The 22,764-nt window shown below is 40.5% G+C and overlaps 1 long non-coding RNA gene across 26 annotated transcripts in view; it reads right to left on the bottom strand.

Moving 5' to 3' along the window:
• The window catches only part of LOC110596936 (uncharacterized), a 98,951-nt gene that overhangs the window by 5,381 nt on the left and 70,806 nt on the right, over positions 1–22,764 (bottom strand). For 19 of the 26 annotated variants that reach the window (XR_013434965.1, XR_013434969.1, XR_013434973.1 and 16 more), the window contains one exon: positions 290–360. This is a non-coding gene — a long non-coding RNA (uncharacterized LOC110596936). Of the gene's footprint in view, positions 1–289; positions 361–7,622; positions 7,661–19,055; positions 19,122–22,764 lie in introns of all 26 variants that reach the window. The other 7 variants (XR_013434956.1, XR_013434957.1, XR_013434953.1 and 4 more) reach the window with 2 other exon arrangements.

The following is a 22,764-nucleotide window of genomic DNA, read 5'->3' as shown; positions in this document are numbered from 1 at the left end:
CCAGCTGTAACTGACCTATCCGCATGGAACATGTTCTGGTTGGTGCAGATGGTGAAGTCCCACCACTGCAGCTCAACCAAGCAACCTACGTTTGGAGTCGGGCAGCTGCAGAAACGGTGTTCCTAAAGGGAAAGGACACCAGGAGGGCACCTGCAGATGGCTGAGGTGCTTCTTCCACCACAGAATTGGTGTAGGGGAAGAGACTTCTGTGAAGAGACCCAGGCACCCAAGGGCTCATGCACCTGCCTCAGGGTCCCACCTAATCAACTTTTTATCCATAGTTCCTCACCTGTAACATGGGTGTCCTAAGGCTTGTTCTCAGCAGAAAGTTAAAAGCAGAGGTAGAATATTTATCTTGTCCTAAAGGAAGGACAGAAAAGCACATATTATAGGCTAATCAGACTCTCTGCCTGAGATAAAGGAATCTGGAATGATCTCATTTAAGATGACTCTGCAGACTGCTTATTTTTGTCCTCTACCCTCTCTAACCTTTGTGTCTTCTGACACTGTGATTCTCCTGCTCACCATCTTTCATCTCCCAGGTCCTCCGTGTCACTTCAGTGAATGAAAGCCCTCCTACCTACTCTATTCTTCATCTAGCCAAATCTCTCTTGCCATATTCCCCAGATGCCCCAGCAGCACTCCCTACTGTGCATTCTCCCCTGTGTCACCCCGGGCCTTCCCTCTGCCTCTTGCTGGAATCTATCCACCCACATACATTCCTCATCTTAATTTACCTAACTACACCTCTCTCCCTTTTCCCACTGTTCTCAGGCTAACGTGTAGAAGTTTCTCAATAAAGGCCTTGAACTGAAATGAAATGAAGTATCTTAATTGAAATCCTTTCTTTAAAAGTGAGGAAGAACAACTTGAGGCTATCAGTTTTGCTGTGTTCTGGAAATGGGCAAGAGGAGCCATTATTCATCTGTGACTTGTTCTGTTCTCCTGCTCATCTATGGCTTGTACTATTCCTGGTTCTTCTATTTCCATAAAGCACATTTATTATAGACATACCTGCTAAGAGCTGTAAAAAGGACGTGCTAACAGATGTGGCTCCTGCCCTCTAAGTCTGAGGAGTTTATGTAACAAAGGCAGTGATGTAGGCAGAGCTAAAGGAGGTAAACTGCCTGTCTCCTACCCTGGGCTGAGCTCCCCAAGAGGGGGTGTGTTGTAGCCTCTCTCCAAGCTGCTGGCATTACTCTGATATTCTATAAGAATTTACCAAAGAACACATGAAGTCAAATGTGCAAATTAAATGGATAGGCAAATGTGCACTGCAAACTTCTTCATCTACAAGCTGCTTCCATTATTATAGGAATGGTCTGGATTTTGTCTCTGCTTTCTGTCTACTTTCCAGTCAAGCTTACTGATTTACTCAGCATGGATCAGCCTCACCAGGGTATTCTTCCCTCATTTCTTTGTTAGATTATCAGGAACATCTTTTATTTTAAACAAACAAACAACAACATAATTTAATCACATTATTTTCTCCCTTTCTCAAATTGCATTTGAGAAAAATGCAATTCAGGATTGCAATGAAGGCCAGGGGCTCCTGCCAGGGAAGAGGCTATAGCAATCAAACATAACTACCTAGATGAAGATGAAGGAGCTGAGAGTCACAGCAGAGGGGATCCAGGGAAGACGGACACTTCTACTTTGTCTGTGGTGGACCTGTGTATGAGGAGCTTATATAAGGAAGTCAGTGATGTAGGCAGTCTACATCCTCTGACTTCCTTATATAAGCTCCTCATACACAGGTCCACCACAGACAAAGTAGAAGTGGATGGGCTAATGGGTCATTTCAGAGCCACATTCCCACTAAGAGTTCCACTCCATGCAAAACTGGCAAGAAAAACAGTTACTCTGGGCAAGGCACTGTGCTAAGCATTGTAGAATGAAACAAACAAACAAAAAAAAAATGAGAAAAATGTATCTCTTTGCCCTCTAGGAGCTTTAAGACAGTGTAATAGATTAACAGAATGCCCGGGAGAAATGGAAGCAGGAATGCAGAGGGGAAGAACCTGGTGAGGGAAGATTCTGACAGGTGTTGAAGGAACAGGGGCTCCGTTACAAGGTGCAAGGTGACACCTAGTAGAGTGGTACAGTAATAAAAGGAACCTGGAAGACACATGGGGAAATCAGAGGTGGGACAATGAAGATGAAGAATAAAGGGCAACAATTTAGAGAAAATATGACCAGAATCTGGGCTGAGGGAGACCCAGAAGAGAATATTGTGAAGATGGGGGGGGGGAGGCAGATTTGGCACACAGAGGTCACATCTTAAAGATATCGTTAGTGTAGTACAATGACTGCCTGATGAGGTACCAGTCAAGCTGCTTACAAACTCTTCAATGAGCTGAGGTCTTCCTAATGACTGATGTTCTCTGCGGTCTCACAGGTGGGTCCAATAATTTTGTTCAGGGAGTGAAAATGAAGGCTCTGAATTCCAGAACTTGCTATGGAACTTCTACAGCTCAAGCAGATGCTGGTGGAAAGGAGGATGGGCCAGGCCTGTCTGCTTCCCAATTCAAGTTCCTTTTCCACTGACCACTATGCTCCTTCTGCTCTGCCCCAAATCTATATCCTCTATTATGGGAAGGAGGAAGTCAGGGAAACATTCATCCCACAGTCTTTTCTAAGCACCTGAACTAGGTCTAGACATTCTAGTCAGAATAAGGTCTAAAGCATGCCAGAGCCAAGGTTTAGACTGAGGCTGAGGCTGAAGAGTCTGGATTTCATTGAGTGGCTGTATGAGTACGGGGGTGTGGGTTAGGGGTGACAACAGTTGAAGATATCTGAACAAGATGATATGACATTGATGAAGTTATAGCAAGAAGGCTACTAAAGCAAGAATAGGAGGCTTTGTTTTCACCATGATTAATATGAAGTAGCAACTAGATACTGACTTGGTGAAACCTGGAGACAGTGTGGTTTGCTGGTCTGGTCTGTGGGAGAAAGCTGAGTTTAGGGAAGGCTTTCCCTGGGACACACATTAGGTGTCAAGAAGTAACTTCAAGTTCATCTATTGCTTTTTAACCGTTCAGTGTCTTTTCAATATGGTTGAAGGTCTCATGATAAAATTTATAAATTTTCATTTCACATTATCTTCTGGATAGTTTGGCTCAGGCTCTTGTTGGAGGCTAAGGAGAGAGCTCTAAAATCTTCCCTCAATGAGAAGAAGGCAATGAGGTCTGAAAAACAACTACAGAATCTGGCAGAAACCAAGGCAAAGAATCCTGTTGGAGATAAGCAGCTAATTTGTCATCAGTGGAAGAGATCCTTTCCCCAGGAACAAAACAAATAGGGTTTCACTTTGTTAGCAGCTATTCCTATCCAATAAACAATGATTCCTTCCTACTATTACTTCTTGCTAACAAATCTGTGTGCAATGACTTCCTGAAAAAAGGTACATTTCAATCCCAAAGTTTCTGATTCTAAGCCTGAAAGGAAAAAAAAAATATTCTTGTGATCATAAGGTTTGTAATTCTGCCTGAAACTGGGCTTCTGCACCCCTCACTAATCTTGGCAATTATTTCTCACTGAGCCTATACTCTGCTTTCCCACATTACCTGCTTGGGGAAAGAGAAGCCTCCATCCCAAGGTCATTGAAAGGACAGAAGTGTGTTCATCGTCCCTTCCCTTAAGCTATAGCAGGGTCTAGATATGCAATGAGTCCTCAAGAGCCAATGTGAGCTGCCAGAATTCAATATAAGACTAACTGTAATGTCATTCTATGCCAAAAACTGAAAGGTGCATATTGAAGTACAAATACAAACCTTAAATGCTTCTAAGGAACAACAACAATAACAACTATGCATGTTTTTATATTATCAATCTTTCATTTCCCTATAGGGAAAAATATTATAAGCTTCACTTTAGGGTTAGGGAAATTGAAACAATTTACTTGTTTCAATTTCAAATTGAATTTACTTGTTTCAAATTCAATTTCAAAATGAATTTTTGACAAGTAAACTTTTTTGGGAGGGAACAGAGCATGCTGGTCTCCTCCCATCACCCATTGCATTGTTCTGTCTTGCTCCTTCTGCAGGGCTGCTGCCATGGACTAAGGGCTAAGTGATGTGAGAAGGCTGAGCAGGCTGTCACATAGCAACAGGCAGCAGAGCCAGGGCTGCTTTGGGATGGAGATGCTATGGGCTGGGATGGTTATAGCACAGACATCCCAAAGACTAGGGATTCCTCTGGGGGCTCTATTACTCTACCATATTTGGAATTTTCCATCTAAAATAGATTTGAAGATTCTGGACATGTAAAGAATAAAAGGAAAAGGGCTTTAGATTTAATAGAAAATCACATACACACAGAACACAAACCTGTCAGATTTTTAAAATTCTGAATTCACTGTTACAGGAAACAGAGAGAATTAGAGTTATAGAAGCAAGAAAATTGATTTTTAGATTTGAGTTCTTATTCCTTTAAACTAGGACTCCTTTCTTCAGCTGTAACCATAGCAACTAACAGAGGATTCTGATCTTAAAGACTGGGTTACAACTGGCAGGAAAAAACATCAACTTGCACAAAAATGTCCTCTATTGCCAGCCCTGTGAGCAATTCTGTGCTGTTACACTGAGTGTGGAAAGCTCCAGGGGTCTATAGGGGGATGAAGCTCCAGGGTCTACAGGGGGAAGATCCTTTGTCCCCTAATATATTAATAACATTACAAGGAGCTGCCTGGCTTAAAATTGTCTAACAGGAACACAATCATCCTGCATTTCAGGACTGCATAAATGGTTTTCTCTCGGCCATGTTGTGAAGCTAAATGAGAATTTGGGTGTGATGGAAATTCTATAAACCCTACGTATCTCAGAATTCATGGTCTCTGGCAGGGAGGGGTCTGTGGGGCTCACCTGGAATACAAAAATGTCTTCCAAATTGTAAACAAAGAATACACACAGATGGGCCTTTGGAAGTAAAGCTGTTTGCTCCTATAGGGCAGCCTGTCTCATGAAAAGTACAGGGATACTTAACTTGGTCTGCACCACCTGGCAAGACCTCTTCATTCTCTGGGCTGGTTTTCTGCTACCAGTCATGTCAGAGACTTACATGGGCACAGGAAGAAAGCATATCCCTTACATCAAAAGTTACCTATTTCAAATTTATAATTTTTATACCTGAGGGCTTCTGATGTATTAGCATCAACTCTCACTTTTCATTCTGAAAAATATAATCTATGAACTCATTGGAGGATTTTTAGGAGCTATATATATGCTCACCTGCACAGAATGCATGGATATAAAAAGTGATGTGCTGTGTAAAGCAGAGCTCCTCCTGTGATCTGTCCTAAACCTGGTGTCCTAGGGCTGAATGATAGGTTGGGATGGGCCCCTTGTGCCACCTTTCTGACTGACAACCCTGCTCCAGAGGGAATGATTCTGAACTGGATCCTGCTGTCTTCTGAGCCTCCTCCCTGCTGTGCTTTGTATTCCTTGAGATGCAGGAATTGAACTACATACAGGATTTCAGGGAGTGACACATCACAGCTTTGCACAATAAGACACTATTTCCTGTTTTTTTCCCCCAACACCCCCATTTTTGGTCCTTTTTCACAGAACAGCATATACAAACCTGTCAGGAGGTTCAAATCCTTGCAGCCCAGATCAGTTAGGCTGGAGCACATGAAGGGAGGAGGTAGGAGGACAGCAGTAATGCTACAGAGTTACAGTGCGTGACACCCTCTCTCACCTATGGCTCCAGGACTTAAGATGGCCTTCTTGCGTTAGGAAGGCAGCTCTAGCTAATCTCACTGTAGGAATAAGGAATTCAAGGCTCAGAAATATTGTGTTTTTTTTTTTTTTGGGGTTACTTATCCACCAAATGAAGAACTAAAGTGGAAATTCAGATGCCTCTGGGCCCTTATACAAAGGCTCTCCCTTTTCACTAGCCTGTGTTGATTAAATACCCAGAGAGATATCCTTTGGGGGAAGTATTTTACTCACTGAGACATAACCTTCAGAGGGAAGTAGCTCTTAGTATCTAACAGGCTTGTTGCCCTCCTTGAGCAAGTAGCTGAAGAGCTGGGCTAGAAGAGAATCATCATATAGGTAACTGGGCAGTGCAAAAGGACCCTCCAAAATTGGGACCAACAAAAAGCCACCGGAAGTGGCTTTTGATGTCAACTTTTGACTTGGTGAAAAGTACAGAAACAGTGCCATCTCTAAATTCTTTCAGACAAGAGAAATACTTTGTAAGGAGTAGACCCTAGAGAGCAGTGGCATGCATTGTGATTGACATATTCATTTATTCATGTCCACTGACTCCAAACAGGCCTTGGATAGGAAAAAAAGTACAGTTTCACTTCTTGATGAATATTTGGAAAAATGTGAGGTGAACACAAGCTCCTCCTCCTGGCCTATATTTCTGCAACTTCAGTGTTTCTTGTGCAAAGAACGTACTGGAGAGAAGCTGAAACCCTTCATATTCTGTGGGATGTTGGAGGAAGATCATAGCATACAGATTACATCCTTCTAATTTTGTCTTGTACCAGAAATTTAATTAGTCCGAAGCATCAAATAGGAAAACAATTCACTCAGATTTGCTGAGAAGAACATGATATAGGGTGGAAGATGACTGGTGGCCTCTGGCCACAAGTGACCAGCACTGACATGCAGAATGAGAGCCAGTCTTAGGAAACTTCCCAAAGTCATCTGCCTGAAGATCAGGAATGAGAGTTTAATGGGCCCTAAAGACAAACTTCCCATCAATATCATTTTTCTACAGAAGAGTGGCAATTTTCTAGTTTTTGAGATACTTTTTTTTAAACATAAAGCTGATGTATAGTTTTTTTGTAATGGTGCATTATTATTGTACATAATAGTTGAATTCATTATACCATATTTGTACATGCACATAACATAAAAAACTGATGTATTCTTAAAAAAGAAAAAGTGGGGGCTGTGGGTATAGCTTAGTAGTTGAGTGCTTGCCTAGCATCCTGGAGACCCTGGTTCAATCCATAGTACTGGCAAAAAAAAGTGATGGACATGGATCTGGCTCTAAGATACAGATGGGATTTATGTCAAATGTTTTATTTGTTTGTTTGTTTATTTATTTTTCAGACAGGGTCTGGGTGTGTTGCTACTCAGGTTGGTCTCAAATACGTAAGATCAAATAATTCTCCCACCTCAGACTCCAAGTAGCTTACAACTACAAGTACAACATTATTTTAAACAGATATAAGCAGGCACAGTAGTTCATGACTGCAGTCCCCAGTGTGATGCAGGAGGATTACTTGAGCCAGGATTTGGAAGCTTAGCCTGAGCAATATAGTGAGATCTGTGAAAGAACCAAACCAAACCAAACCGAACCACTGCAATAACAAAAAAAGCAGTTTGACTTAAATATGATTATGTAAATAACTGAAGGGAATTACTTTTAGTTTCTTCCTCCCAGAAACCCTCCTAATATAAAACATACAACCATCACAACAAAACCAAAATCTCTGATTTAGTCAAATTAATTTCTAAGATAGTAAACAAGTTTTTATTTTAGGAAATATTTATCTTTATAAAACCTGATGCACAGTAAATGTAGATATTGCATTAAAATGATAATGATTACATAAAATAAAAAGGACTGGGGCTTTAGCTCAGAGGCAGAGCACTTACCTAGAATGCACCAGACCCTGGTTCAATCTCCAGTATGGCTAGGAATAAAACCAACTTTATTTATAAAATCAGATGGCTTTTAGGGAACTTAAACCATTCTTTATGATATTATAAAGGTAGATAAATGTCATATATTTGTCCAAACCCGAAGATTGTGCAACACTGAGAATGAACCCTAATGTAAATTATGGACTTCAGATGATAATGATTTGTCAATGTAGGTTCATGATTGTAAGGAATGTCACTCTGGTGGGAGATGTTGATATCTGGGGAAGCTGCTTGTAGGGAAGAAGGCAGGTAGGAACGATATGAAAATTTTCTGCTTAAATTTTCTGTGGCTTTAAAATTCTTCTTTAAAAACTGAGCAATTATAGAAAAAATGGTAAGCCAAATTTGGCTAGTTAAGCTGTAGTTTGCCTCTACTTACTCCAATGCAATCCCTTCATTTACAGGAAGGAAACGGCAGTACAAGAGGGGAGATCCCTTGGCCAAAATTATGGAGTCAGAAACTCAGTCAACTGAACCCCAGATCTTCTGATTCCAGTTAGCCATAAGAGAACAAAAGGAGAATCAGTTCAGGCCTTGATGAGGAGGAAGTCTTGCTTTTTTGGTTTCAACCACAAAGGCATTAGTTCTAAAATCTTTTCTCAATAAGTAAAACATTATATTGAAGTTTAACACCCTGTTCCATCATTCACATGTCACTGAAGGATTCTGGCTCAGTACCAAACTTGCTCTCCTATCTGGGATCCCTGCTCAGAAATTCTGCTCAACCCAAGATAGTGATATTTTGGAGATGAGACACAAAATCAACTTCCTGACAAGAGTAAAGGCCTAAAATAGGTCAGAAGTTAAAGAAGGCCAGGGTTCTGTTCTGCTTGCCAGGATACTGTCACATCCAGGGTTTACATAAATGAAAGTCTGTCCCTCATTGTCCCCATCCTCATGTGTTCAATGGTTTCTCTCATCTGAAGTACTCATCTTAGACCTGGGTTTTGCAGGTAGAAGCACTGAATGGCATTATCTCTGACAAGGATAAAATAGCTCTTGAGTCATCAGTTTCAATGAGCTGCTGCTGATAGGCAGAGGAGTGTCACCTAAGGCACTGAACAGCACCTCGTCAAACTGATATTCAGTGTCAGGTGTGCCACTTATCATTTCCTCCAACGGAGAACATACAAAATGAGGAAAGATCTGGATTTGGAGTTGGAAGAAAATCCTGCCAATTACTTGCATATGTTTCTGAAAATGTAGCTCTGATTTATTTCTTTGTCTCCAAACTAAGAGGTGACAGCTCAGTTGCTTCACAGAGCAGGGGTGAGGACCAAGTGAAACATGGCAGAGAAGGGATTAGAGATGTCCTCTCTTACCTTCTCCTTCAGCCACCTCACTTCTATCTCTGCTCCTAGTTTAAGCCAGGAGCTTGCCAATGTTCACAGTGAGGCCTGTTCATGACTCCATGAATACCATCTATTACACTTAAGGCACTTGGAACATTTACTTGGCCACTTTGATCCTAAAAAGCTCAACAAAGCTAAACTCTGTCTCTGCTTTATATTCCTGATTCATGACACTGTTTTGGAGTATCCCTTTATTTCAAGTTCAAAGCACAGAAATCTTTGCTCTCTAGTCTTGAACACTGTATTCCTCCTTAGGTAAAAAGCACCAATCAAAAACAAGCGTACTCCATAATCATCAGCAGTGACCATACATATCTCTTCTCTTTCATCTGGCATGTTAAGTTTAGCACAGACTGGTCTAGAGAAGCCCAAGGCAGTATACTGTTCAGCCAAGTGGTTATATGTTTAAGATATCACTGGTTTCATTCTTCAGAGGTCAGATCTGACAGTACAGATGCTTCCAGAAAGTTTGCAGGGTTGACAAAGGTGTGAGACCACCTGAGATGAAGTCATTCCTCAAGTTCCATGGAAACCAACTTATTCATCTTGGGGACATAGAGATATGTGCAGTCCAATAAATATATGCAAACTCAGGGGGAGAACAGATTGAGACCCAGATAAGAGCTAGGGTGCTATTAATGACTCAGGGAAAGGATCTGTCACTGGAGGAGGATGAACATAATCCAGGGAAAGGGACTGAAACCCAGTACAACTGCTAGAACCACCAGATAATGAAGTGGGTGGTCTTAGGAGTGAGTGCCATGTCAAAGGTGTTTTCAAAGAGAAGCTAGCTCCCACTAACCTGGAGTGCTTTGGAAAAGAAGCAAGGTTAGGGTTTGGAAATAGGTACTCTATAGTCCCTACTGACCCTGATATCCAGCATGTCATCAAGAAAAGATTGAGAAGTAGAAGACCCATAAGTGGGTTTAAGGCATGTAGCTGCTTCATCAAGAGTCAGATGCCCCTGGAGCTTCTCAGCTCAGCAACACAGGGTCATAGTGGTAGGGAAGTGGGAGCTACCACAGGTGAAGTCAGAGATGACCATGTGCTGACATCAAGAATTTCAAAACAACTTTCCATTAGTAAGAGCCGATTGAGAATAAGAAGCATTTAAAAAGGAGGATATAAAAAATAAACACACATGAAAAAAAATGAATAGGTCACATATGATACATAGGCTGTTTTCCTATCATGAATAATGTTATTTCCCACCTCCCCCAGGAAAGATAACTCAATTTAAAGACAATAGATTAGGCTGGGATATAGCTCAGTGGGAGAGTGCTTGCCTAAAGTGTGAAAGCTGAGTTTCAAACCCAGCATCACAGTAAATAAATAAATACAATAGATCTTTTTCACTTAAGTAAATGACAAAGTAAACTCTATATTCTAACTGGGAAAAAGATTTAGGCGAAACCTCCCAAATCCTAACACAAAGGTCAGAGAGCTGTCACTGGACATAATTAGCTGTAATAAGGTCATATCAAGTTTAAAAGGAAAAAAAAAGTTATTTCCTGGAAGCTGTTGAAAAGCTAATAAAAGAATGTTTCCCCAGAAAACATACACACATGCAAAATCCTCCCTAGTTTCAGATTCACTGAAAGATCCCCATGAGCAATACCTGTCCAATCAACTAACTGCTATGGATAAATCCTTTTCCCTTCCTACTCTCCCTTGGTTTCGAATAGTGACTTAATTTTTTTCTTTTTTTGTCATTCTCTAAGCACTAAGAACCAAAGCTCATCTGAGATGACCTGAATGCTGTCTTGAGCAGAAGGTTGTGGCACTCAGGAAAGGACTTTTCTAGCCTACACAAGGAGAGGACTTTGGGTGCTAGAGTTGTGGCTCAGTGGTAAAGTGCTTGCCTAGAACGCATGGGGCACTAGGTTCGATCCTTAGCACCACATAAATATATTGTGTCAACCTAAAACTAAAAAATATTTTTTTTAAAAAGGAGAGGACTTTGGTAAGGAGGATGTTTGGATGGACACTGTCAAGAGAGCCTCCAGAACCTAAATGATGCAAAGGTGGCAATATTGGAAGCATTTCCCAGAAGCAATAACTCTAACCAAGGAGCAAGTGCTGCAAACAGGCTGGAACCATGCACCTCTCTACTTATCTGTTCACAGGGAAAGGACCAGGCATACATCTAGGGGATAGGCAGCTTGTCTGTTCCCAGGCTGGTAGTGTTTTCTACAGAATGAATGACAGAACTACTATTATCTTTATGAAAAACTGAGAATTTATTGCTTACGTAGAAGGTTTGCAGACTCTAAACCTAACATTCCAAATGCAATTTTCCCCAATTCTGACAAAATACATTTGTTCATATTTTTTCATATATTCAACAAGTATTGATGGAAACTGACTATGCATCAAGTACTGTTTTAGGAGTGGGGACAGCCAGTGAATAAAACAAAGATCATAACAGAGCTTAAGTCCTCGTGGAAGTAGAGAATCACACAAGCTTTACAAATACACAATGTCCAGAGTTGATAAGAGCAAAACAGAGGGTGGGTATCAGGGGCCTGAAGAGCAGAGGGTGGAGTCATGGAAGGTCTCACATGTGAGCTTGAAGGGTGGGAGGTAGCCCTGAGGACATCTAGGGAATTGGTATCTCAAGTAGAAGAAAGGGCTAGAATCAGAAGTGTGCTTGGTGTGTTGGCCCATGTGCATAAAAGTCAGTGTGAATAGCAAAGTGCATGAGAGATACACAGGAGATGGGACAGAGTGAGTAGCCCACATGGGGTAGAGCCTGAGGGCTGCTTAAGACTGGCTTTTATTCCCAGTAAAATGGGAGCCACAAGAGGATGATGCCAGAAGAGGCACATGATCCCATTTACAATGTGGGGTCTCTCTGGCTCGTGTGTGGAAAGTAGAATATGGGGAATGAAGACATCAAAAGGTAACTACAGGAGATGATACTGGCTATAGTAAAACACCAAAGGAAAGAACTGGTCAATTCTGGGTCTATATTAAAGGCAGATAAAAGGAAGACAAAACTTGATGATGGAATGGATACAGGGTAGGAGATAAAGAAGAACATGAAGGTGACTGAGCTTCCTGGCCTAAGTAATCAGAATGAGAAGGGAATGTTAAGGGAGAAGATGTATGGGGGTAGGGCAGTAAAGCAGAGCTTTGAACACTGTAGATCCACCATATAACTGACAGTCAAGGAGAAAGATGTCTCAAACTGGATGGCATGTCTGGGATACAGATTGAAATTTAGGAGTGGTCATTCTCTGGGTAATGAAGGACACTGGACTGAACAAGATATATTAGGCTATAGAGATGGAGGCCCAGAGAGGGCTTTACCAGCCTATGGAAGGAGGTTTGCTTGCTACAATGTTGAAAGATCAGGTTACTGAAAAGAAATCGGCAAAGGAGATTGGACAAGGAGGAGAACTGAGAGGGAGCACTGACTATCTTACAAGCCAAGTGGGGACATCATATGAAGGAGGAGTCAAGTTTTATCAGACAAATGCTGCTGACAGGACAAAAGAACTAGGACTAAGGACTTGCCCCTCCACTAAGCAATGTGGGGCTCCCTGGTAAGCTTGAGAAGGGCTGTCCCAGAGGAAAGAATAGAGTGGAACCTAATTTGTGCTTCTCATTTTTGTTTTGTCTTGCTTGGCTTTGACCAAAAGGACAGAGTCTGCCTGTTGTAGACTGACAGGAATGCTTAATGAGGATGCTTTATTAAAGATGGGCTTTGACTTTTGTCTTCCTGAGGCTAGATACAGTACGGTTAAAGCTAAGGATTCAGGGCCAGGCAGTCCTGTGAATAAATTCCAGCTCTAGTACTTAATAGATATAGAATTATGGACAAGCAACTTCATCTTTCTAAGCCTCAGTTCCTTAAACTCTAAACAAAACCACCCTAATTTCTGTCACAGAACTGGGATGAAGTTGAAATGAGATCATTTTCTGCTTGGTACAGTGCCTGATATATATATATATATATATATATATATGGAAGTAACCACAAATATCTCCACGGAAACACAAGAAGAGCCCATGGTCCAGGATGGAACAGAGAACAGTGCTTCCTTCTACAGCCCCAGCTCTGATTCTACTTTTAAGCTCTGAAAACACCCCCATATTATGTGCTGTCTTGACATACCTGCTTAGGGAAGTTACTGATGTGCTTCAAAGCTCTCAGGTATCCTGAGCTCTCTATCATGCTTCCTCCATGGACTCCTCCAATTACCCTAGGGCAGGGATTCTCAACTGGAGGCAATCCTGAAACCCCCATGCAACAATGTGGCAATTATCAGGAGACATTCTATCACAGTGGGTGGGTGCTGTTGGCATCCAGTGGGCAGAAGCCAGGTGGAGAAAGCCAGGGATGTTGCTAAAATCCCATAATGTTCAGGACAGCCTTCTACCCCATCCACAATAAAGAATTATCTGGGGCTTTGGGTATAGCTCAGCAGTAGAACATTTGCCTAACATGTATGAAGCCCTGGGTTTCTAGCCTCAGCACAATAAAGAAACAAAGGAAAGAATGAAGAATTATTTGGTCCAAATTGATTGTAGTGCCAAAGTTGAGAAACCCTACTCTAAGGTTTGTATGCCCTGCATGAGAAGATATACATGGGAATAGTTCATTTTATCATGTTCAAGAAAAGAACATTTTCCAAATAAGTGATAATTATCTCCCACCTTCAAAGGACTGAAATGTAATAGGTATATTTTGAAAAACATTTTGCCAAAATGGATTAGTTCTCCTGCTGCCATCATTTGTCCCTAATTCTCTATCTATCATCTGGGGTATTATCGACTGACCTGTAACCAAAATTGAAGGAACTCAGTAAATAGGCTCTTGCTGGTTGAGAGACTCTCATTTTATTTTATTAGGCTCTTCAGAAACTTTTTTGCTTCCTTCAGCTCTTAGGTAAACACAATGTCACCAAACATGGTCCAATATTTATTTAAAGTAACTCATTGTGTCTTTGTTTCAAAAAGTAACCTTGAAGACAGTGGGAAGTTGAATTTTCAATTCTCTTTGGTATATGTCCAAAAATAATTAGCTTTCTAGCTTAACTCTTGCTTTTCTGAGAAGATGAGAATTCTTAATTTGTATATAAACAGAAAAAATGGCTTTAAAACATGACTCCATCAACTTGATTTAATGGGAAAACGGCATTAAAACTGGTTTCTTGAGATATTTCCCATATATAATCCAGTGCTATAAATAAATGACTAATTGTACTTAATAAGTTCTTGTACTTGCTATATTTGCATTATGTTTTCTTGCCTCCCTTTTTTATTGTTGGACTATTGACTTTGTTTCCCACTGACATCAGGGTTCCTCCTGTTAACTTGTTGCTTCTAATAGACCCTTCCATGGTATAAAACATACCAGCCTGCTGCTTGCTGTTCCAGGTGCTCACAGGTCTTTGGTCTCAAGTCCTCAGAGTGCTTTACATAGTTTAGGTTGCTGAAATGAGTTCCCCAGGATAAACCTCTCTTTGATCCCAAATAATTTCTAAGAGATGGAGAATTAGAAACACAATAAAGGGGAGAAGGATAAGCCATGCCAGCCTGAGAGAGAGGAGAAGAAGCTACTTTTCTCAGGGCTGTGCACTGTCCTCCTATCCCTTTGCATGTTGTGAGGTAAGGTCAGAGCCACACCCAGATCACAGCAAATCCAAAGCTCTGGAAATTGTGATGGCTATTAACATTTCCATTCTAGCGGCCAGATAAGAATTCCACTAGCAGGGCCTTTATAGGCAAATAAAGCAGAACAAGGCATTTCATTGGAGTTTGATCTTTATGGCTACTTTCTTCCTTCCAGGTTCCCAGGATCTCTCCAACCTAATGTAGAGGTAAGTCCTATGGTGCTTTACCCAGAGAACACTATTTATTTGATTTTTAAACAACCCATTGGGCTGGTCCTCCAGAGTAGAAGTCTCTATTTCCTATCAAAGGTCATCATCATTTCCTTTTCATAAGCAGGTATTCACCCCTATCTTAAAATCTTAAGAGTTTCAGGAACCATGAAAAGGGGAAAATATTTCCAACTGATATCTTTCAGTTTGGTAAGTACATCTGGGGAGGAAGGCATCCAGTGTCTGCACTGGGTGACCTTTCAGGTTCCTTCCTTTTCTGAGATCCTCAGATGCTAGAGTTCAAGGGAAGGCATCTGGCAGGAACTAAATCTGCAGTGAGCACCAGCTTACACCCCTGTATCCTAAGGGTCACATTTTCTATTGCCTTCTATAATTGCAATTTGGCACCATGCTCTGATTTGAGAAATGCTAAATATATCTCTTGGCTGGGAAAACAATGAAGTTGGATCAATTCAGTCAGTGAAGAGAGCACAAGAGTCCAAAGTGCCAAAAAAACAGTGGCAGGTATGGAGATATAAAAAGTCTAATCCTAGTTTGCATGGCATCATTCCCTTGGTTAGCTGCTACCCTTTCCCAGGCACCTCCTCATACATCCCCACATCCAGCTGGACCAAGCATTTACCAAAAGTGTGACTACTTGGCTCCATCCTCCAAAATTGTGACTAAAGGAGCTATGCCTGCTTGTGTAGGAGGCTGCCAGCTGGGCAGCCAGGGCAGGAGGAAGGCAGTAATCTTGGAGTGCAAGAGCTCTTCTGACACAAAGGCCACCTCAAACCACTTGTGCTGGAAGACAGCAAAGTCATCCATGTCTGCTATGTGCCAGGTAGCAGTGGGTTGCTGCACAGCCACTAGAAAAAGTAGAGGGAAGAGAAGGATCCCTCAGCACAGATGTTGATTTCTCACTGATGCATGCTACAACATGGATGAATCCTGAAAACATATGCTAAGTAAAAGCCAGACATAAAAGGCCATGTACCATATGACTCCATTTATATAAAATGTCCAAAATAGACAAATCTTTAGGCAGAAAGCCTATTAATGGTTGCCCAGGGCTTGGAGGAAGAGATTTCCTGGAAGTGACTGCTAAAAGTGCAGTTTCCTTTCCTTTTGGGGGTGATGAAAATAGTCTGAAACTAGATAGAGGTGGTGGTTGTGCATGTACTAAATGTACCAAATTCCCCTTAAAATGCCTAATTTAATGTATTATGAACTTCAATTTGAAAAAAAGATCATTCAATTTGAAAATCATAATTTCAGAGAATATAATCTCCCCACTTCAATTCAAAGATAAAATAGGTATTTACTGGTCAAACTTAGAATTTAAGAAAAAAAGTATCAACAAATACATCAGAGAATACAGAGAAAATAGCCTTTGAATCACCTCTTTACAAGCCCCCTGTTACTACTGATGGTTAAGAATCATAGACACATAAACAGGAGTCCCCTCTGTTTCTCCTTTGCTAGCAAAGCCAAAACCTTTTTCCTTTTTCTCAAAACCATGTTCTGTTATTGGAGACAAGAACTAAGCTTTTGCCAACAAATGTGGCACTCCATATGGGACCCAAGATCAGCCCTCATTCCAGCTTTCTTGAGCAGGCCTGGCTGTCCAAAGAACCCCACTTCCATGCTGAGGATGCAAGATGCTGGTGAACTTGTTGAGAGCAGTAGGAGAGTTAGGAGACAGATGAGTTTGCCTCAGTTCTAACCAGAGGAGCTATTCCTGTGAGTAAGGGAGGGACTGAGGGACCATCTCAGCAGCTGCCACAGCTCCTTTTGCTTTGGGGAACTCCTGCCTTCTCTCCCTGAAAAGAACAGGTTACTCCATCATGGTCCACTTTGAGAAAAAGGAAACTGAACTCTGTAAAGTTGCGACACTCTTGGCCATCTGGTTAAGTCCTTCAGTGTTCATGCCAAGAACCTTGATTCTATACTTCTGGTTCCTCTTCATGGGAACATATAGTCCCTCTTTGTGGGGACATCTGTGGTGCCACTGGTGTAGGTGTCACAGTTAAGCAGGATTTGAAACCTAGGGACATTACTCTCTTCTGGTCTGTTCTAGGTTCTCATCTATTTGTTGGCTTTGGGTTTGAGAACTTTCTCTGGTTGTCTGTCTGTGTTTTCATTTTGTTTGTATCTGTTACTGCCCCTTTTAAGACATGGTCACTACTGCATTGATCCTACAGATAGTCTCCTGGGAAAGATCTTGCCTGGTCAATTTAAAGGTTCCTGTCTGTTGGCCATGATTTTGGGTTGTGAGATAAGTTCCTCTCTAGTTGTCTGACTCTGTGCTTCTTTTTTGTACAATCTTGCAACTGGAGTTGGTCTCACAGAGGTAAATGAGTTTAAGAAAGGGACACCTGGGGCTGGGGTTGTGGCTCAGCGGTAGAGTGCTCGCCTAGTGCGTGTGAGGCCCTAGGTTGGATCCTCCGCACTACATAAAAATAAAATAAAGGTATTGTGTCCAACTACAACTAAAATAAACAAAATATTAAAAACAAAAAGGGATACCTATAGGTATAAGCCTGTCTAAGATAATGTTTTATTGTAATGGTCTGGCTTTCTGGATTATTATACAATCTTGCAGTTGGAGTTGCTTTGTTAAAGGTAAAGTAAGTGGAATTAATTTGTACATGCAGGTCTGTCTGTTTTAATGGTTCCTGTCTGTCAGCCCTGGTTTTGTTGATCCTCTCTTGTCTGTCTTTTTGTATCTGTTACTGGCCCTTTAATACATGGGTCATGAGAGGGAGAAGATGGTGGCGAATAGAGTGCATCACCCCTGTGTACCTCGTCACTGCACAGGTGAATAACGAGTTAGAACGGCCAAAAGCTATCTTGTTAGGAATTTCCAGCAAAATTGGGGTGCACCAAAACCTAGAGGAAGGATTTCCAGCACCGGAGTATCAATTACTGTGGCTCAATCTCAAGTGAACTGTGGGCCTGGAGATTCAGGCTGACTGATCAGTGGCCTGCCCCGCAGCCAGAGACTGCGCGCCAAGAAATGGCATGCCAGCAACATAGAGAAACGGTGCTGCAGACTCTGTGGGGGTCCTGCCAACTGTGCCTTCACTGTGCTCCAGGCTGAGTTCTGGGTTTGAGACAGGGGAGAGAAACAGTCCAGATCTGTGCTCCACACCGGACAACCCACTGAGGAAGCCAGCGGCCACCATCTTGGAGAGCTGACGTCACCATCGCCAGTTTCCGACAGATCGCAGCAAGTTCAGCGATAGAACATATAGATAGAAATGTGTGTGACATTTAGCCCTTCTCCCATACAGCAGGGAAAGCGCATAAAATCTCTCCCCAGCTTTCCGAGGGCGTGATTATCAGAATGAGTGTGAATAGAGGTGTGGGGAAAGGTAAAGGCACCTGACCTCCAACTCCCTCCTCCCACCAGCGGCGAAAACGAAACCTGTCTCGCCAGCTCTTGGAGGAGTGGCTATCGGAGGAAATCAAAACAATAGGGGGCCAGTTCCCAATAGCCTCGCTCCACATCCAGGACACTGCAGGCCCAGAGTGTAGCTTGAACTTCGGAGAGGTATCACACTGGGGAAGGCCTGTCTGGCAGGAGAAGTGAGGAGACTAGAGACCAGGAATAAACCTAAGCTAACAGGTTTGGAGAGACACCAGGTAGGGGAGGAGGGAGCGGCCTCACACGGATTGTTTCCTATAGCCAGAGGGCAAAATCTTGGCCCAGAAGGCACAGCACCACCTACTGGAAGCGAAGAAAATAGAAGCCTAACAGTGCCTTTTTTTAATTAATTTTAATTTTTTTATTGTAATTTTTATTTTACTGTATTTTATTATTTTTTTATAATTTCTTTTTCATTTCTATTTTTCCCTTTCTTTCTTCTCTCCCTCTCTCTTTCTTGGTTTGCTTCCTTACCTTTTCCCTATCTTCCTCTTAAGCATGACCACCCCGATTACGTATAATTTACTAAATGCAAATAGATGAATACTACCAGTCGGTCTATAGTTCGCCTAAGCCCTTAACTACCCCCAAGTACTCCTGTCTATTCTCTTGTTAATATCTGCCTGCATTTGAGCAACCCCCAAAGAAGCTAACATATACTAACCTCCATACCATCAAATCTCCCAAACTCAACATAAAATCCTAAGTTCAAACCTCAATTCTCTATATGCCATCAAAATCTGTAGGCATTTAATGAAACTAATGAATTTACCTTAAATCACAATTAAATCCAACATCTCTAAACACTGTCTCCCAATACAAAGGAGAGATCCTGGACCTATAAAAAACAAAACAAATTTATAGGAGAAAACAGAAACATAGCATTCAAACAGAGTTAGAAAGTAACATGAGCACCATGAAAAAACAAGGGAAAAAAGGATTACAAACAATACAGGATAACTTAAATTTACAGGAGAACCTAGAGGCATCAGAAAAATGGACAGAGAAAGAACTCAAGGCATACCTGACTCAGATGGAGTGGAATCTTAAAGAAGTCATTAGTCAGCAAGTCCAAACAATGAAAGAATACTTTGAAAATGAATTACATAAGCAGATTAAAATAGCAAAACATGAACTCTACCAGGAGATAGAGATTTTTTTAAAAAAATCAAACATTAATCCTAGAAATGCAGGAAACCATAAACCAAATCAAAAACTCAAATGAGAATATTACAAATAGACTAGATCAAATAGAAGTCAGAACATCAGATAGTGAAGATAAAGTTTATCGACTTGAAAAGACTATAGCCAATGCAGAAAGGCTGGTAAGAAACCACGAGCAAAACATCCAAAAGATATGGGATGTCATAAAAAAACCAAACTTAAGAGTCATTGGGATAGAAGAAGGTATAGAGGTCCAAACCAAAGGAATGAACAACCTACTGAATGAAATAATCTTAGAAAACTTTCCAGAAATGAAAGATGGAATGGACTGCCAAATTCTGGAAGCCTACAGGACCCCAAACATACAAAATCATAATAGACCAACTCCAAGACACATTATTACGAAGATATCCAATATACAGAACAAGGAGAGAATATTAAAAGCTACAAGAGAAAGGAGGCAGATTACATTCAGGAGTAAACCAATTAGGTTGACAGCTGATTTTTCATCACAGATGTTGAAAGTGAGAAGATCCCGGAACAACATATTTCAAACACTGAAAAGTAATGGATTCCAACCAAGAATATTGTATCCAGCAAAATTAAGCTTCAGGTTTGACAATGAAATTAAAATATTTCACGATAAACAAAAGTTAAAAGAATTCGCAACCAGAAAACCAGCACTGCAAAGCATTTGGAGCAAAACACTACAAGAAGAGGAAACGAAAAACAGAACCCAAAACTAACAGTGGGAGGTATCTCAGTAAAGGGGGGAAAAATAATCAAAGAGGAAAAACAAGCCAAATTAAAATAAATAAAATGAATAAATAAACAAACATGACTGAAAGTACAAACCATATATAAATAGTAACCCTAAATGTTAATGGCTTAAACTCACCAATCAAGCGACATAGGCTAGTAACTTGGATTAAAAAAACAGACCCAACAATATGCTGCCTTCAGGAGACTCATCTGACAGGAAAAGACATACCATTCATATGGTCCTTGGAAGCAAGCAGGAGTGGCCATACTCATATCGAATAAATTCAACTTCAAACCTAAGTTAATCAAAAGGGATAAAGAAGGACACTATATACTGTTAAAAGGAACCATTCACCAACAAGACATAACAATTATCAATTTGTATGCACCAAATAATGGTGCTGCAACGTTCATAAAACAAACTCTCCTCAAGTTCAAGAACCAAACAGACCACAACACAATAATTAGGGGTGACTTCAACACACCTCTCTCACCATTGGACAGATCCTTCAAACAAAAGCTGAATAAAGAAACTATAGAACTCAATAACACAATCAATAACCTAGACTTAACTGACATATATAGAATATATCAACCATCATCAAGAGGGTATACATTCTTCTCAGCAGCACATGGATTCTTCTCAAAGATAGATCATATATTATGCCATAGGGCAACTCTTAGTAAATATAAAGGTGTGGAGTTAATACCATGCATCTTATCTGATCATAATGGAATGAAAATGGAAATCAATGATAAAAGAAGGAAGGAAAAAATCCTGCATCACCTGGAAAATGAACAATATGTTACTGAATGATCAATGGGTTACAGAAGACAAAAAGGAGGAAATAAAAAAATTCTTAGAGATAAATGAAAATACATACACAACATATTGGAATCTATGGGACCCAAGGAAAGCAGTTTTAAGAGGGAAATTAATTGTCTGGAGTTCATTCCTCAAAATAAGAAAAAAACCAACAAATAAATGAGCTCACACCTCATCTCAAAACCCTAGAAAACGAAGAGCAAAACAACAGCAAAGGTAGCAGAAGGCAAGAAATAATTAGAGTCAAAATCAACGAAATTGAAACAAAAGAAACCATGGAAAAAATTGACAAAACTAAAAGCTGGTTCTTCGAAAAAATAAATAAGATCTACAGACCCTTAGCCATGCTAACTAAGAGAAGAAGAGAGGGAACTCAAATTACTAACATACAGGATGAAAAAGGCAATATCACAACAGACACTACAGAAATACAGAAGATAATTAGAAACTATTTTGAAACCCTATATTCCAATAAAATAGAAGATAGTGAAGATATTGATAAATTTCTTAAGTGATATGATTTGCCCAGATTGAGTTAGGAAGATACACACAATTTAAACAGACCAATAACAACGGAGGAAATAGAAGAAGCCATCAAAAGACTTTCAACCAAGAAAAGCCTGGGACCAGATGGGTATACAGCAGAGTTTTACAAAAACTTTAAAGTAGAGTTAATACCAATATTTTTCAAGTTATTTCAGGAAACACAAAAAGAAGGAGCTCTTCCAAATTCATTCTATGAGGCCAACATCACCCTGATCCCGAAACCAGACAAAGACACTTCAAAGAAAGAAAACTACAGACCAATATCTCTAATGAACTTAGATGCAAAAATCCTCAATAAAATCCTGGCGAATCAAATACAGAAGCATTTCAAAAAAATTGTACACCATGATCAAGTAGAATTCATCCCTGGGATGCAAGGCTGATTCAATATACGGAAATCAATAAATGTTATTCACCACATCACTAGACTTAAAGATAAGAACCATATGATCATCTCGATAGACGAAGAAAAAGCATTCGACAAAGTACAGCATCCCTTTATGTTCAAAACACTAGAAAAACTAGGGATAACAGGAATTTACCTCAACATTGTAAAAGCTATATATGCTAGCCTCAGGCTAGCATCATTCTAAATGGAGAAAAACTGAAGGCATTCCCTCTAAAATCTGGAACAAGACAGGGATGCCCTCTCTCACCACTTCTATTCAATATAGTTCTTGAAATACTAGCCAGAGCAATTAGATAGACAAAAGAAATTAAAGGCATTAAGATAGGAAAAGAAGAACTTAAATTATCACTATTTTCGGATGATATGATTTTATACCTAGAAGACCCAAAAGGATCTACAAAGAAACTACTAGAGCTAATAAATGAATTCAGCAAAGTGACAGGATATAAAATCAACATGCATAAATCAAAGGCATTCCTGTATATCAGCGACAAATCTTCTGAAATGGAAATGAGGAAAACCACCCCATTCACAATATCTTCAAAAAAAAAAAAAATAAAATGCTTGGGAATCAACCTAAGAAAAGAGGTGAAAGATTTATACAATGAAAACTACAGAAACCTAAAGAGAGAAACAGAAGATCTTAGAAGATAGAAAAATGTACCCTGTTCATGGATGGATAGGCAGAACTAACATCATCAAAATGGCGATATTACCAAAAGTTCTCTATAGGTTGAATGCAATGCCAATCAAAATCCCAATGGCATTTCTTGT

Source organism: Ictidomys tridecemlineatus, chromosome 2, assembly GCF_052094955.1.
Source record: "Ictidomys tridecemlineatus isolate mIctTri1 chromosome 2, mIctTri1.hap1, whole genome shotgun sequence".
Taxonomy (NCBI): Eukaryota; Metazoa; Chordata; class Mammalia; order Rodentia; family Sciuridae; genus Ictidomys; species Ictidomys tridecemlineatus.
The sequence above is the reverse complement of the archived record's forward strand: the minus strand, read 5'-3'. Positions and strand labels throughout refer to the sequence as shown.